This window comes from Podarcis liolepis, assembly GCF_965112155.1.
Source record: "Podarcis liolepis genome assembly, chromosome: 2".
Taxonomy (NCBI): Eukaryota; Metazoa; Chordata; class Lepidosauria; order Squamata; family Lacertidae; genus Podarcis; species Podarcis liolepis.
Window position 1 is genome coordinate 59,296,867 of NC_139555.1, and position 17,349 is coordinate 59,314,215.

Genomic DNA, 17,349 nt, shown 5'->3' on the forward strand with positions numbered 1-17,349 from the left:
ACTTGAAATCCCTACTCTCTCACTCTAATTTACCTCACAGGATTGTTGTGAAGAGAAAATGGGGGGTGGGAGGCTGTCGAGGAGCAGGCTATAAATGTAACGTGTAAATGCAACACACACATGCAATTACCTAATACACATGCAAACCTCGGTTGTCAAACGTAATCAGTTCCGGAAGCCCGTTCAGCTTCCAAAACGTTCGACAACCGAATCACAGCTTCCGATTGGTTGCAAGAGCTTCCTGCACTCAGCAGAAGCCACATTGGACGTTCGGCTTCTGAAAAACGTTTGAAAACCGGAGCATTTATGTAGGGGTGATCGCTGGGTCCAGAGCAAACTCCCCACCTGCAGGCAGCCTCAGCCTGCCTGCACGCATGACCTTGGGGTGCAGGGCACACTCCCCCTCACAGATAAAGCCACAGCTGTCTGAACATCATGCCCTCTGTCTAACCTTTTGCGATCTCAGTAGTCTGCGGTGTCCTGTCTGTGACCTTTGTCTCTGAGACCTTTTGTCTCCTTCGTCATACACTGTGCAAGGGGGAAATGATGCGGTGGAAACAGGTGCTAAAATAACTTTGTACCACCCCACGATCTCTGGACTGGAAGATGTGTAAAGGTTACAGCCCAAAATGTATCTGCCTGGGTTTGCATATTTGGGTCAATAAAAGGAGGCTCCACAGAGCTGGCTGGCAGCTTGCCTGCAACTCACCTGTGCGCAGCTCACCTGCATTATCAACTCCTGCCTCATGTCCTTCACTTCACATTTACTTCCAGGGTTTCGGCATTCGGGATCTGAATCATTCGAAAACGGAGCCGTTCAGGAGCTGAGGTATGACTGCATCACATTCTGTTATCAGCATCCTTCATAAGATGAATTGTGCACCATTTGTCCCCTTCTCTTGCATATCCAGAGTAAAACGGTGGGGTGGAGGGGGTGGACAAAAGAGAGATGCAAAGCACTGGTTGCTAACATAAGACTGGCCGCAAATCCACTTTGCCTGGCCTCGACCTCCTCAAAACAGCATTTGAAAAGTAGAAAAATAAATCCATAATCAGGAAATGGATTCAACCGGAGTTATAGGACATACATACATACAGCATTTATATGATTGCTTCTTAAAACAATAGTGATAAGAAAAGCAAGGAAAACGAAAGATTTGGAGAACAGAAGAGGCCAACGGGGAAGGAAACCAAAATGTGCTTGCTTCAAAACACACAAACTGCTTGTGTTGCCGTAACTCCCTGCCTTTGTTTATGCTTTCTTCTGATGTCTCCACCCTGAGTGCTACATCTTGGCAACCTCAACTGGGGAAGCCAGCCCCAGGCTGTTGGGTGGGTATCTGATACTCCGAGGCAATGAAAGCGCTGGCCGGTCCAAACATCTGTAGTTTTCCAAGGTCAGCTATTGTTCAACATATTATAAATAGCCTGATGCTGGCAATAACCCCCACCCCACCCCACCATTGATTTTCCTTTCTAAATGAGAAAGCAGTTGTTATTCTCCTGAGGTAAGGAACGTGAAACAAAAGAGACAGATGAGCCTGCCAGCCTGCCTGCCCACAGTGTCCTGTATCCTAAAGTTAAGACCCACCACCATTTTGTGTTGTCTACAGTGAATCCAAGTGAGCTGTGGAGTTGCCAGGTATAGAAATTTGTGACTTAAAGGCCTATGATGAGGAAGCCTCTGGTACATGAAATATGTTCGTATCCAGTTTCAGTCATATTTTTTGAGAGCCTCTCAGGTACCACAAAGGGCCCTGAGTATAGAAATAAAATGCTTATTATCATTAACAGTCTGCAAAGCCTTAGCCACCAGTATGGACTGTGTTTCAGACTTTGCTTGAATGATGAAAGTAGAATGGTTTAACTTTTGTTAAATGGAATTTGGATGATCTTATGCATTCATTCCGCTTTGCAGTTCTAAAATATTTCCTTCAAATGCCTTATTTTTTGGCATCATCACATATTTTTGCAGCTATTAAGGCAAAACATAATTAATTAAAATCACTCAGTGATTGACAGTGCAATACAAAACATGCTAAGAGGAAGGCACGCTTGGCAAATCCACACCGTGATCAACTCCCGCCCGGAAACCAATGTCCCCACTGTGGAAGGACGTGTGGATACAGAATTAGCCTCCACAGTCACTTATGGACTCATTGTTAAAACCGTGTTTATGGAAGACAATCTTACTCGGCTACGAGTGATTGCCAAAGAAGAAGAAGTAGTAGACTATATCTGTTAACAAGTGTAGTTCTGGCAATATATGTGATTGACAGTGGGCCACTAAGGCTTAAATGGATTTCAGAAAGGCCTAAATAAAAATAATGAAGACCACCTATAGATAGCCTTAGGATAAAAGCCTATCTAGACTGAATTTTGAACTTATCAGGTGACAACTGAAGTGTAAAAACTGGGTGACATCCAGCCATTGTGATTACCAAAAAGAGCACTGATATTGAAAAGACCAGAATCATACTGCTGCCATCCTTAATTGACTCTTGAACTGATTTTCCACTGTCTGTTCTAATGCAAGATATATTGGGTGTTTGCCATACAGATGCCAAGGGAAGGAGCAGCCCTCCTCTGCACCAATAAGAATAATTTATTAAAGGTAAAGGTAAAGGGACCCCGGACCATTAGGTCCAGTCGTGGCCGACTCTGGGGTTGCGGCGCTCATCTCGCTTTACTGGCCAAGGGAGCTGGCGTACAGCTTCCAGGTCATGTGGCCAGCATGAATAAGCCGCTTCTGGTGAACCAGAGCAGGGCACGGAAACGTCGTTTACCTTCCCGCCGGAGCAGTACCTATTTATCTACTTGCGGGGATTTGAACTGCCGACCTTCTGATCGGCAAGTCCTAGGCTCTGTGGTTTAACCCACAGTGCCACCCACGTCCAATCATTTATTAGTTTAGTTTAAAACATTTCTGTACTTTTCTACTCAGGAACATTGTACTTGAGGTGGCTTATAATAACACAATGCCTCTACAGCATTGCCAGTCCTATGCCAGATAGATATCCCTGGAAAGAAACGTACAGATGTTGATTGCAGCCTCAAAGTGTTCTCTTCAGTGGCTACCTGATCAACCTCTGAAGGAGGGAGCACCTGAAGAATACCTACTCAATATATTTGCTTTAAAATAAATAAATGGGTTATAAATGGATTGTACAATTTTGTTTGCATACTCCCTGCTTCATAGACCTAAGCAATGTGGAATTAAATCTGAAGGCTTAATTGCCTCATTTCACTGCAGGGAGCATCAGGGCTGAGCAGGGCATTTAATGACTACCCTGTTCGATCATGTGCTCCACAAACGTAATAGGTTGTATCCACGATCCAGACTCCTAATTACAATGAAAATGTGTTAAAAGCCCAAACTGCATCAATTAGAGCATTAGCTGCTACTATAACCTCACTGTGCAGTGTGGCTCATTGTGGGCCTCTCACAATCTCTCCGACTCACAAGAGATATATAATTACAGCACATCCTTACCTTTTAAGCTTCCTGATGAGATATTTTCTGCTTGGAATGAGCGCCTGCCAACACGCCTCTTGAAATTTCCTGAGGAAGTCGTTAAAGGAGCGCGATGGAAATGGGGCCAATTTGTAAGGCAAAAGAAATCGTGTTCTTGCTTTCAGAAACGCGGTGGCATCAAAGGAAATTTTAAGAGCCGGATCCCCCAAATGTTCTGCCAACACAATTCTCAAAAGAGCAAGCAGGGTGGGGCACGTTCTAAATTAGAGGCATCTGTTCCTATGTGCCTGGGTCAGTTGGGGAAGAGAAAGGGATCAGGCACACAGGAAGAAAGCATTTCTATAGAAAATACAGCCGTGACATCTCTTTTACAGATAAGAGACTAAGCAGCAGAGCAAGTCCAAGGCATTTTGCAGGCTGAGGGGAGAAGGTAAGATGATAAGATGCCCATCTCCCCCACAAATTCCATGTACAGAAACTAGCTGGACTGGCAATTCATCCTTACTTCAACACTGCCAATGGAACAACATGCTTTCCTGTATCTGAGAGGAGCGTATGGATATAAGAAGGCATCATGCAGCGCTGTTTCCGTTCTGCTGCAGGTCAGCTTCCAAGAAAAAAATTTACATTATCCGTCTTGCTGTCCACCGTGGCGGAATTTTACGTAAGTAATTACATAATTAAGTACGGAATACAGTGGTACCTCGAGTTACAAACACCTCAGTTTACAAACGCTTCAGGTTACAAACTCTGCTAACCTGGAAGAGTTACCTCGACTTGAGAACTTTGCCCCAGGATGAGAACAGAAATCATGTGCTAGCGGCGCAGCGGCAGCAAGAGGCCCCATTAGCGAAAGCACGCCTCTAGTTAAGAACAGTTTCAGGTTAAGAACGGACCTCCGGAATGAATTAAGTTCATATCTAGAGGTACCACTGTAATTACGATGTTCCACAACATTGCTTTCAACGAAAAGCCATTCATTTCAATGCAAAGAAAACACAATGCAAATGTGGGGAGAGGACTGAAAACAGCATCCACTGTGAATATTGACCGTGTTCACTGGACTGAATTCCATTGCAGACATGGGACAAATAAGCCAATGTTGGCAAATTTTGATCCCGTTTCTGTTTCCAGAGGAATTCTCCAAAACCCATAGAGCAGCAAACTATTTTAAGGAGTACACTGTGTGTGGCACATACTGCTCTGTCCTCAACACTGTGCCACTATTCCACAAACACAGCCAGCATCTATAATCCACCAAAGTCATTTATCACATATAACAGCTGCCTCATTCTGTCTAAAGCCTGAGCCACCGGGCCAGCCCTCCTGAGCAGATGTGATGGTGATAGCAAAGAAGGATCTCTTGAAAAGGCTTTAAATGTTCTTTAAACTGTTTGATTGGATTAGTCATGGTTCTGCTTCCACTTGTGCTTGAGCCCCTTGTCCTAACTACCTCACTGCTTGTAGGAAAGGATGGTCTCAGAAGGTTGTAGACTCTGCTTAAGAACCTCCAGTGAAGAAGAGGCTGGATGGCCATCTGTCATGGATGCTTCAGTTGAGATTCCTGCATTGCAGGGCTTGGATTGGATGACCCTTGGAGACCCTTCCAGCTCTGTGATTCTAGTGGTTAGAAGATGAGATTAGGACCAGGAAGACAAGACTTGATATCCCTACTCAACCATGAATCTCATTGTGTAACCTTGAGCCAATCACCATCCCTCAGCTTAATCTACCTCACATGGTGGTTGTGAGGATGAAAGGGGGAGGAAGCATGTCACCTTGAACTCCGTGTAGGTGAGTATAAACTTTTACTGATGAAAATTAAAATAAAATAATAAAATAAATTCCCCTAAGAAGAAGCTTGATCTCTGACTAGCTTACCACTCTTCAGCATAATTAAGTCTGTCATGATATTAACACGTATTTTCGTTTTAGGCAGGCTAAATCATTTTGATTACTGACACAGCACTCCCTGCCGAGAATCCTAGCAAAAGCAAATTTCTGCATAGGTGTACACCACACATTTCATTAAAGTGTGCATCCAGGGAATTCCACCCCCCCCCCCCAATATTTATTGAGTACATAATTATGAAAGGACATCATTTTTATTCATCAAACTAATGAAACGAAAGCTTCACTATTTTTTTTTAAATTAACTACCAAACTTTACTTTAAAAATACAAGCTTAAAAAGTGAGACACAAAATACCTTTTCTTTTCTTTTCTTTTCTTTTGCTGCAGTGATAACCAAGAGTATGCAAAGATGCATTAAATTTTCATGATCTTTATTTTTAACCAGATAATGAGCTAACCCAAATTGACCAAAACTCATTATAGTTCCTACATCCTCCTGCTCTGAAATATGAGACTTCACTCACCAGGTGTTATGGACTTAAATTCCTCAAGCACATCATTGTAATTAACTGACGAAGCCAATTCTTGTTCAATGTACAAAATCAAGAGTGAGTTGGGAGGCTGCTGGGTCATGGCACTTCTTAGTTTGTTTTTTTACATGTCCTAGTTTTGAAAAGGCTCTTTCACATGAACGGCCTGCAACAAATAAAACTGCAAAGCACTGAATAGATTTGTAAAAGGCCTGGAATATGGAAGACCAATCTGATTCCTTTTAGCCAATCCAGCCACACTCTGGTGGTGTTTGTCATGCTACTTTAGGAACAAACCCATCATAACCCCAAAGCAAATACACCACTCTCTTAGTGCATTCTACACAATGATGCTATTCTAGTCTAAGTTTATCCAATAACTTTCCCTTTCTTAAACCTTTTATTCTCCTGTTCACTTAGATAGACACCCATGTGCTTAAATTGTTGTGCCATTCAGCTATGGGAAGAGGAGGAGGAGGAATTTGGATTTGATATCCTACTTTATCATTACCCGAAGGAGTCTCAAAGCGGCTAACAATCTCCTTTCCCTTCCTCCCCCACAACAAAGACTCTGTGAGGTGAGTGGGGCTGAGAGACTTCAAGAAGTGTAACTGGCCCAAGGTCACCCAGCCGCTGCATGTGGAGGAGCAGAGATTACGAGTCTACCACTCTTAACCACTACACCACACTGGCTCTCACACAGGGGAGCAACCAGTTACATCAAGGCAATCATTCCAGGAGTGCTCAACTAGATATTTACTGAGACATGAATAAGCATCATTGCTTTGGAAGTGATACATGACAGGAAGCATTTTCTTCAAAGGGGCATTTGACCTATAATGAAGCATGAAGCAATTTGATGCAAATACAAATAGGAGTAAGAGTTAGACTGCAATGCTAGCCACACTTACCAGGGGTAAGTCTCAATGAAGAGAGTAAGATTCATTTCCGAATATAAATGCACAGGATTATGCTCCAAGGTTGAAATATATTACAGAGCCCCTATTTGTAAGAATCAATAGGGCCCAGAGAACATTTTCTCCTTCAGTCTGTTTTGAATCTCTCATCTAGAAAGAGAGCTGGCTTCATAATTGCTCACTGGTTATGTTAATATCCTCTATGGTATTTACAATGAGTGTTCCATTATTAACATTTTAAAGAGTTTGGAAATGCTGTTCTGACAAATTAAATTTGTGCTGGCATTCAATGATTTTTCTAAAGAATCATTAGATACGTTTCACTGCACATTTTTAGAGGACTGGGAAAAATAAAATGAAATTTGCAGGAGAAATTAAGACACAATACAGGCTCCTTTATTAAATCACATGGTACCTGGTTTAGGAACTGACAACGCTAATTTGTCTAACATTTCTCTTTCGGCTGCCTAATCATTATAGAAACTTTTCAAAGGCTCTATTAGTAGACAGGAATGTCAAGTTCCTTTTTTAATTCCTCTAATTTTCTCTTATGAATTTATATTTACCCAGGGAAGAATTTGTAAAGGTTTTTTAACCACTAATCACATGCTCCAATATTTGTGACATTTGACTGGCATAATGCATTGCTGAAATGCTCTTACTAATATAGGTGGTTGAAGTAGATCAGAGTGCAAGAAAAGGAGGCCTATGGTCCTCCAGAAGTTGTTAGACTCCAACTCCCATCATCCCCAAGCTGCATGGTCAATGGGCAGGGATGAAGGGAGAACATCTGGTTCTGCAAGCCTGATTAATAAATGGTACCTTCCCCTTAGAAGGATAATGGGTATTGCTGTTAGCTTACATTTCAGACACAGATTAAGAACTTGCTCACACAATGGCCTGAGCTTAGAAGGATAACGGGTATTGCTGTTAGCTTACATTTCAGACACAGATTAAGAACTTGCTCACACAATGGCCTGAGCTACATGTGTGAGAGCATTCTACTACAGTGGTACCTCTGGTTACGTACTTAATTCGTTCTGGGGGTCCGTTCTTAACCTGAAACTGTTCTTAACCTAAAGCACCACTTTAGCTAATGGGGCCTCCCGCTGCTGCTGCTGCGCCACCGCAGCGCGATTTCTGTTCTCATCCTGAAGCAAAGTTCTATTTCTGGGTTAGCGGAGTCTGTAACCTGAAGCGTATGTAACCTGAAGCGTATGTAACCCGAGGTACCACTGTACTGACCATTAAGACCAGAATGCCTTCCCATTCCAGTCCCATTAACCTCTAACCATAGATTAACCCCTGTCTTGGCTCGCCTGTCTCTTTCTGCTTCTCAGTGCTGAAAATTCTGGGGTTTGGGTTACCGTAATCATTGTATACATGACTTTGACTTCGGACTGCAGCAAAACTATTGGGTATATTTTATTTCAACAATCTGTGGAAGTACCAAGCACAATTGGGTCTAAACCTTTTTTTTAAAAAAAGGGTGTTTGACTTAGTTCTAGTCCAAGGAGAGTTGGTGTTAAATCTTGGCATCATCTCTGTGCTTTGCCTCCACAAAAGGTCCAAATATTCAGGAAAGCGCTGCAACCAAGGTGATTTTCTAACCCCATCGAGATAATTGCATTTAGTTTTATGTCTTCACTCTTCTTCTGAGAAAGCGCAGACCTTCTGACTCTAGAAATTGCAAATAACAAATTTAAAAAATGAAAGGGCATTAAAGGACAATTCTCCTTTAAGAGACCACATAAGCCCGTGAAGTTCCAAAGGTAATTGTGAAATGTAGTCCAAAGGAACATTCCTAATTACACTTGGCATTTCAGATTAGCTGAGTCTTGCTAAACAAATGACATAATTTGTGGCAATGGCTGTAAAACGTTGACTGTAAACAAAAGCGCATTATGCTTTTTTATCATTCTGACCCAATCAAGAAAAGAGAAAGGGGGAGATTTGATGTGACTCAGCATCAAAGTTATTTGGTATATCAAACAAATTATGCTTGGTACTTCCACAGATTGTTGTTGACATAAAATAGACCCAATAGTTTTGCTGCAGTCCAAAGTCAAAGTCATGTATACAATGATTACAGTAAGGACAAAAGTTCATCTAGTAGAGCATCCCACTTCCCACAGGAGCTAGCCAGCTGACTTCAGGAAGTCTGAAAGCAATAGTCCTTTTCTGGAAGGCTCCAGATGTGGTCTGAATGCTCAAGTCACTGAGTATTCTCAAAATATTTGTTATCTGTATTTGTATGATAAATGTGCTCAGTTTGACAATATCTGAAGCTAGAGAAATGCTACCGAGTGACAGAGAGGAGGTGGAACTCCTCAATACAGTGGTACCTCAGGTTAAGAACTTAATTCATGCTGGAGGTCCATTCTTAACCTGAAACCGTTCTTAACCTGAAGCACCACTTTAGCTAATGGGGCCTCCCGCTGCCGCCACGTGGTTTCTGTTCTCCTCCTGAAGCAAAGTTCTTAACCCAAGGTACTATTTCTGGGTTAGCAGAGTCTGTAACCTGAAGTGTCTGTAACCTGAAGTGTCTGTAACCCGAGGTACCACTGTACCTACTTTGCCTCTGTCTTCACCCAAAAGGAAAGCAATACCCAACCTGGTGATAACAGAATAAATGGTGCATGGAATCAGCTGCAACCCAAGATAGTAAAATAGGTGGAAAGGGAACACCTAGATATTTTAAATGAATGCAAATTTCCAGAGCCTGATCAGATGCACTCAGGGCTACTTAAGGAGCTTACCATAGGAGCCAACTTCTAGGGGCCAAGGTCCCTTTGTGGTCTCCCCCAAAAAAATATTCAAATGGTGCCATTCGTTGCCATTCAAATGCTTGCAACCAATACCAGGAAAGGGCCTAGACTGATAATTAAACAGCTGCTCTGTGAGCACTTAGAAAAGGTTGCTGTGATTATTAGGACTCAGTCTGGGTTTCTCCAGAACAAATCACACCATACAAATCTCATTTCTTTTTGGGGGGAATAGAATTACAAGCTTGGTGGATTGGGGGAGTGCTGTGGACATAGAGTATATTTTGATTGTGTAAGGCTTTTGACAAAGTCCCCCATGATCTTCTTCCAGAGAAACTGGTAAAATGTGGGCTGGACGAGGTAAATGTAGATTTGTAGCTGGTTGACTGACTGAACTCAGAGTGCTCACTTATGGTTCCTTACCATCCTGGACAAAATAATTTGGATTCAATATGGCTTTAACAAATTGGAGAATTGGGCCCAAACTAACAATATGAACTTCAACGGAGTCAAATGTAAGGTTCTGCACTTAGGCAGGAAGAACCAGATGCAGAAATATAAGATGGGGGATGCCTGGCTTGCCAGTAGCACACGTGAAAAGGATCTAGGTAACTTAATAGACCACAAGCTTAACATGAATCAACAGTGTGATGCAGCAGCAAAAAAGGCCAATGTTTTCCAGGCTGCATCAACAGAAGTCTAGTGTCCAGGTCAAGAGAAGTAATAATACTGATTAATTCTGCCTTGGTCAGACCACACCTGGAGTATTGTGTCCAGTTCTGGGGGCACCACAATTTTAAAAGTTGGAATGTGTGCGGAGGAGGGTGACCCAGATGATCAAGGGTTTGGAAACCAAGCCTTATGAGCAACAGTTGAGGGAACTGGATATGCTTCACCTGGATCAGAGGAGATGGAGAGGAAAAATGATAGCCATTTTCAAATATCCAAGGGTGTCATATGGAAGATACAGCAAGCTTGTTTTCTCCTGTTCTGGAGGCTAGGACCTGAACCGATGGCTTCCAGTTACAAGAAAGGAGATTCCAATGAAACATCAAGAAAAACTTTCTGGCAATAAGAGCTGTACAACAGTGAAATGGGCTTCCTTGGAAGATGGTGGGCTCTCCTTCACTGGAGGTTTTTAAGCAGAAGTTGGATGGCCATCTGTCATGGATGCTTTAGCTGAGATTCCTGCAGTGCAGGGGGCTAGACCAATGACCCGTGGGGCCCCTTTGAACCCTACAATTCTATGATTCTATGAACACGATATGATTAGCCCATGGGGGCACTTTCCATAACTGCTGTTGCTAGGTGAACTTTAAAGTACCTTTCCTTAAATGACAATCATTATAGCAACAATTCTGGCTCGTCTGCCTCCCGAAGATGTAATTGAATGCAATTATGGGACTAATATTGAAATCTGAGAAATAGAAAACCATGTTCATTAAACCTGCAAGTTTAACAATTCTAAGCCTTGGATAGACTTCTAAATGGTTGTCAACTCACAAAAAGAACAAAGCAAGCTGGGATAACCAATTTCTCTGATTCTACAGATCATAACTTACAGGAGTTAAGGACAACTTGTGCAGTTGTACAATACAGGTTCCAGTCTTTGTTAGAGATTTTATTTTTTCCCCAGAGTGAGTGTTGACTTCAAGGTTTGCTGATTATTTATTTATTTGCTTATTTGCTTATTTGCTTATTTGCTTATAGCAGAGGGTATAGGCCCCTTTTCAGCCCGAGCGTCACATTCCTTCCCGGGCAACCTTCCAAGAGCCACATACCAGGAGGTGATGCAACAAATCAGAACCTAAGAAGAGCCCTGCTGGATCAGGCAATAGGACCATCTACTTCCAGCATCCTGTTCTCTCCAAAGGCCAGCCAGATGCCTCTGGTGGGCCCCAAAACAGTGCAACAGCGCTCTCCCCACTTGTGATTGCCTCAACTGATATTCAGAGGCATGCTGCCTCCGACAGTGGAGGAAGGATGTAGTCATTTGGCTATTAGCCCATGACAGCCTTATCCTCCATGCATTTGTCTTGATTTTCTAAGCCATCCAAGTTGATGGCCATCTTGGAACATGTGCATGATCAGCCCCGATGCTGTCAAAACAGAGCAGTTGAGATCCAACAGATTGGGGATCCAGCAAGTCCTGTGCTGGCTCAGACACTCTCTGGAATGCCCATTTTGGGGTACTCCAAGGACTGCCACCAGCAGGGACCCTTCTGGCAACCAGGCAGTTAGCAGAAGGGGACGTTCCACACTGGGCACCTCCACCCAGCCCATCAAGTCTTGAGCCGGCCTGGTGCCAAGGGGGGGATTGAATTATATCCTAATTTGCATATACAGTTTGTTTAATTCTTAAAGCTTTATTGATTTTGTTGGATAAAAGTGACAATTCATAGGGAAACAATCCAAAAAGAGCCGCCTACCTGGCAAATTTCACACATTTTACTTCTTTCTGCGAAAGAGCAGCAGGATCTGATACTAGGCTTTCATACCACTTTTCCTATAATGGCATCAAAGTGAGCGACGTTATTATTCATGCTTGGTTGTTAATAATTTCACCCTAAGAAATCCCAGCCACCAACACCATTTTCTGTTGCAGGAGAGGACTAGGTTAAGTGTGCATCTGTTGACAAGCATGAACCAGCCAACTCTGCAAACATTTTTTCCATGTATCTATGATTTTAAGATAATTAGGTGGAACTCTATTGCCTTGGGAAAACCAATCCTAGTACATCATTTTCCAGATAGCAGGGCTTCTGTCATCTTCCTTCTTAAAATACCCTTCATTCTCACATATTCTGTCATCTGGTTCATAGCTCAATAAATATAGTATTTTTGTGCTTTTGGACTGAATCTGAAGAGAAGAGAATCAGCTCTGTTCTCTAACATGATCTGTCACTAAACCCTTGCGGAATGGAATTAGTCATCAACTGGTGTATAAACGTTGTGTGCTGTTTACATCACGGATCCTTCCCCTCCCTCACCCCACATTAATTTCCATTCCAACTTGTCCTCATCACACTCAGTGCTGTTTCTGTCCATGGTGGTAGAATTTTACATACCGTAAGTAGTTGTGTAATTAACGAATTGTGTTATTATGCTATTCCACATCATTTATTTCAGTGCAAAAGAAACACGGTGGGAATTATGGTGGACTGAGCATATTTGCTGCATTGATTTTCATTTCAAGCGTGGAACGAATCAGCAAACATGAGCAATTTCTGCTTCTGTTCGAATTCTTCTGCATCCCCAGCTCCTCATCCCCCAAAGCCTCTGTAAAGAGTCAGGAGCTGTGTCTTATGGGCTGCTGTATGATGATAGAGAGGATGGGGAAGTTATGCAAAATCAGAAGTACCTTCTGTGGATGCAGCTTTGCTTGCTCAAGGTGATTTCTTTCTCCCCCAGCAGCTCCTGTGTCAGAGGCCACTTTGTTCAGGAGAGGCCATGGGCTATGGTGGTGGTGGGGCAGGAAAAAATGCATTGCACAAATGGCCTTCTGATAATAACACAACCTTTGGATACCGCCCATTATGCCTAGATGCCTTTTTCAGATTTCCTCCCAGCACAAAATAAAGCCACAGAAAATACAGTTTTAAATGGAAACTGTGTGTGTGTGTGTGTACAAAGGAGCTTCTTAACACCTTCTTTATGTCACTATATATCAAATGCCCTCCCCCAAATGCTTTGCATTCTGACAGTGAAAAGATACAGGTATGCAACATGTTTTAAATCCTGCCAACCTGAGATTATGAATCCCATATCTTCTCTCTTGGCAACAAGAAGAGCACTCAACCTAAGCCCTAAGCATTTTGGAGTGCTGTAGCACACATGTTTTGCAGATGAAATAACTTCATTCCAGGACACTTCGTTAAAAAAAGGGAAAGCAATCATGAAGTAACAAGCAAAGTGAGGAGTTAACAAGAGCAGAGGGTAACTGAATTTGGGCAACTGGGTTAACAAGACATATCCTTCAGGTGAGGCAGACTGACTGGTGAGAGAAACATAAACAGATGTGGAATCTGGCACTTGAAACCGAAAGGCAGTTTGTAATTAAGTAATGTTGGCACAAAAACCATGGCTGAGGATGTTGCTTCTGAACATGAAAGAACAACTGTTCTGTTCTGATGCCACACCCAGTACAGGCCTTAATGAGCCCAAGCATCAGAAAAATTCTTCTCAGGTATTTGTGGTTCCTAAAAAGAATTGTTATTTCTAATATTTATAGGAATAAAAACTCTTTACATGCCATATCATATAAATTAATTACACCATCATATCTGAGCTCTTGAGCACCACCTAAAACCTAGGTTGAGCCACTCAAGATTTCCTGGGCCTTAGTCAATGGCATTTCATAGAGCAGCCGTTGACTCATAAGCCCTAAAATGGTAGTAATATCGGTTAGGTCCACTGATTTAGGAATATTAATAGCATTTGAAATATTCTCTCCTATTCCAAAGTCAATGATTGCAAATTAGCTTGTTCAGCAGAGTTGCCACATAACCAGCCTTTGATAACGTTGACCATCTTCCAGTCTCTAAGGCTATGTACATGTTAGCAGCTAGGTTGTTCTTTTTCTCAATTCAGATCAAAGCTGGTTTGAGGGGAAATGCCGCATTTCATAAGAAATGACAGGATAGATATGGGTTCTGGTTAATGTCACGTACACACAGCTTCCCCAACCAGCGATGGGAGTACACCGGGTGCAAAGTAAATGGACATGTGTATCCAGCTGAAGTCTGCAATCCTACAGTATACTTACTTACCTAGGAGTAAGCCGCATTGAACTCAAGACTTACTGATGAATAAACATGTTTGGGACTGAGGGATTTTCAACATGACTGGCAGCAAAGTATCCAGGATTTTAGCCCTACCTAGACGCGGGTGGCACTGTGGGTTAAACCACTGAGCCTCTTGGGCTTGCCAATCAGAAGGTCAGTGGTTCAAATTCCCATGACGGGGTGAGCTCCCGTTCCTCGGTCCCTGCTCCTGCCAACCTGGCAGTTCGAAAGCACATCAAAGTGCAAGTAGATAAATAGGTACTGCTCCGGCGGGAAGGTAAACGGCGTTTCCGTGCGGTGCTCTGGTTCGCCAGAAGCGGCTTAGTCATGCTGGCCACATGACCCGGAAGCTGTACGCCGGCTCCCTCAGCCAATAAAGCGAGATGAGCGCCACAACCCCAGAGTCGGTCACGACTGGACCTAATGGTCAGGGGTCCCTTTACCTTTAGAGACACCAAAAATTAAACCTGGGAGCTTGTGCATGCAAACCACATGCTCTGTCACTGAGCTCAGGGGTGTAGGAAGGAGGGTGTGGGGGGTGCGGTCGGCCCCCTGGTGTCTTCCTTGAGGGGGGTGACAAAATGGCACACCACAGGGGTGGCACTTTCTGTGGGGCCTATCCTGCAGTGTGCCCAAGCCATGCTTCTGTCCTGGCAGTGACGCAGTGGCTCAGGGTCCAGCACTTCCCAAAATGACAGCCTGGGGCTTGTGTCCGCCAGGCAGACTCCGTGGGCAGCTCACCGTGCCGCCTCCCGGGCGCATCACCCCGCCCATATGGGCTGCCCCACTCCTACCACTCTAGGTGCCAGAGCAGCTAGCTATGCCCCTGAGTTACAGCCTTCATGCCTAAGCAGCCGCGCTGGGGAACAGCAGTGTCCATGGGGGTAGGTAGAGCTGTAGAGAGGAAGAGAATACAACCTTATACCTTGCTGCAGTGTCAACAGCAGACAGGATCTGCAAGGAAATAATAAATATGTTATTAAGATATTTTATAAGCAATTCTTTAAAAGGCCATCTTTATGTGACACGTCTACCAGCCTTGAGCAAAGCCCAGAAACAGGCTTGGAGGACGGTATTCTACGAAGTTTGGTGCACCAGCAACGTGCAGGAAAATCTAATGAGTGTTATTGAGTTCTCTGCATACACACACAACAACAAAATCCAACATTGCATGTTTGTCTACAAGTACAAACACCCAAACCCCACCCACATTCCACTCTGGAACTGCTGAAATGGCATGCAGAGAAGTGCTACAATAATTATAGTTTATAACTCTCCTGTATATTAATCTGGCATCTGAGATCTAATCACATGGTTTCGAAGGCTATATTTTTCCCAGGGTGTTTGAACATGGTGCAGCATTCCGGAATGAACTCTTGTGTTGGGCCTGCTTGTGGTTTGCAATACTTATGGGCCAACACGATGCTGTCTTTTTATCAAATCTTTAAGAGCGCCCTACTTCTTCTTCTTCTTCTTGGAAATCATTTTTATTTGATTTTGCAAATACAGTGGTGCCCCGCAAGACGAATGCCTTGCAAGACGGAAAACTCGCTAGACGAAAGAGTTTTCCGTTTTGGAGGTGCTTCGCAAAACGAATTTCCTATGGGCTTGCTTCGCAAGACGACAATGTCTTGCGAGTTCCTGCTGGTTTCCCCCCCCTCCCCCCCTTTTCTAAGCCGCTAAGCCGCTTATCAGCTGATCCGATCAGCAGATAAGCTGCTAAAAGCCGCTAATTAGCTGTAGTGTAATTAGCTAATAGCGCTAATCCGCTAATCCGTCAATGGGCTTGCTTCGCAAGACGAAAAAACCGCTAGACGAAGAGAATCACAGAACGGATTCTTTTCGTCTTGCGAGGCACCACTGTACAATTTTGTAACAATCCAAATGCATATCCATATATAGAGATTATTCTGAATCTTGAGACACCCCCTCCACCCCCTTCATGGATCCTATTGTCAACATTTACAACTGCATATTATTCCATAGTCTATATTTTATATCGATCCATATTGTCCATAATGTTTGTTACATTGCAAGTGAGATTAAAATCCTGCTGATGTTTTCATCTGCTTGCAGTGGTCTCTTAAATAAATATAAATTTCCCCCACTCTGTTTTACAGTTTTTGTCCTCTTGGTCCCTGAGCTTTCCAGTCAGCTTTGCCATCTTGGCGTAGTCCATCAGCTTCACTTGCCATTCCTATCTGGTGGGGACTTATTCTTTCCATCTCTGGGCTAGTAGCATCTGTGTGGCTGTTGTCACATACATAAAATGTCTTTTCTGCTCCTTTGAATGCTGGTACCTATAATTCCTAATAAAAAAAAGCTTCTGGTTTTTTTAAACAAAAGTTATTTTGAATATTTTTTTCATTTCATTACAGTGGTACCTCGGGTTAAGAACTCAATTCGTTCTGGAGGTCCATTCTTAACCTGAAACTGTTCTTAACCTGAGGTACCACTTTAGCTAATGGGGCTTCCCGCTGCCTCCGTGCCGCCACTGCGCAATTTCTGTTCTCATCCTGAAGAAAGTTCTTAATCCAAGGTACTATTTCTGGGTGAGCGGAGCCTGTAACCAGAAGCGTTTGTAACCTAAAGCGTCTTTAACCCGAGGTACCAGTGTATGTATGATCTCCCAGAAAGCTTTAGTTACCTTACATGACCACTCTAAGAGTGCCCTACTAACTTTCTCCAACTGTTGTTGCTTCATTAACTTGCGCAGAAAAGAGCATATCAGAGTAGCAGATTCTCTGCTGTTGTTGTCTCAGGAATTCCATGTGCAAACTCCCATTGAATTTACTTCTTTGGATTTCCTTCTAAGTGATCATGCATGAGACTGCACTGCCATTTAAAAAGTGATACAAGAACACGATCTTTCATTCTTACAAAGCATTAGCTGTCTTGAATAATCCAGGATTTTATTAATAGGGCATTTTGCCGGTGTCTTTTTGGGCTCCTGCCATTTCTTTTTGCACTCTTCCATCCCTGAGTGGAGAAAACTTTAAGAAAATGTTTCCTTGTGAGAGGAATG

General features: G+C 43.1%; 1 long non-coding RNA gene across 1 annotated transcript; it reads right to left on the bottom strand.

The window, feature by feature from the left end:
• Window positions 1-146: 146 nt before the first annotated feature.
• Window positions 147-12,231, bottom strand: LOC310699788. The gene is made up of 3 exons (XR_014522254.1): window positions 11,970-12,231; window positions 3,494-3,562; window positions 147-1,012 (listed from the first exon to the last, which is right to left on the bottom strand). It is a non-coding gene; the product is annotated as an uncharacterized lncRNA (long non-coding RNA).
• Window positions 12,232-17,349: the final 5,118 nt, after the last annotated feature.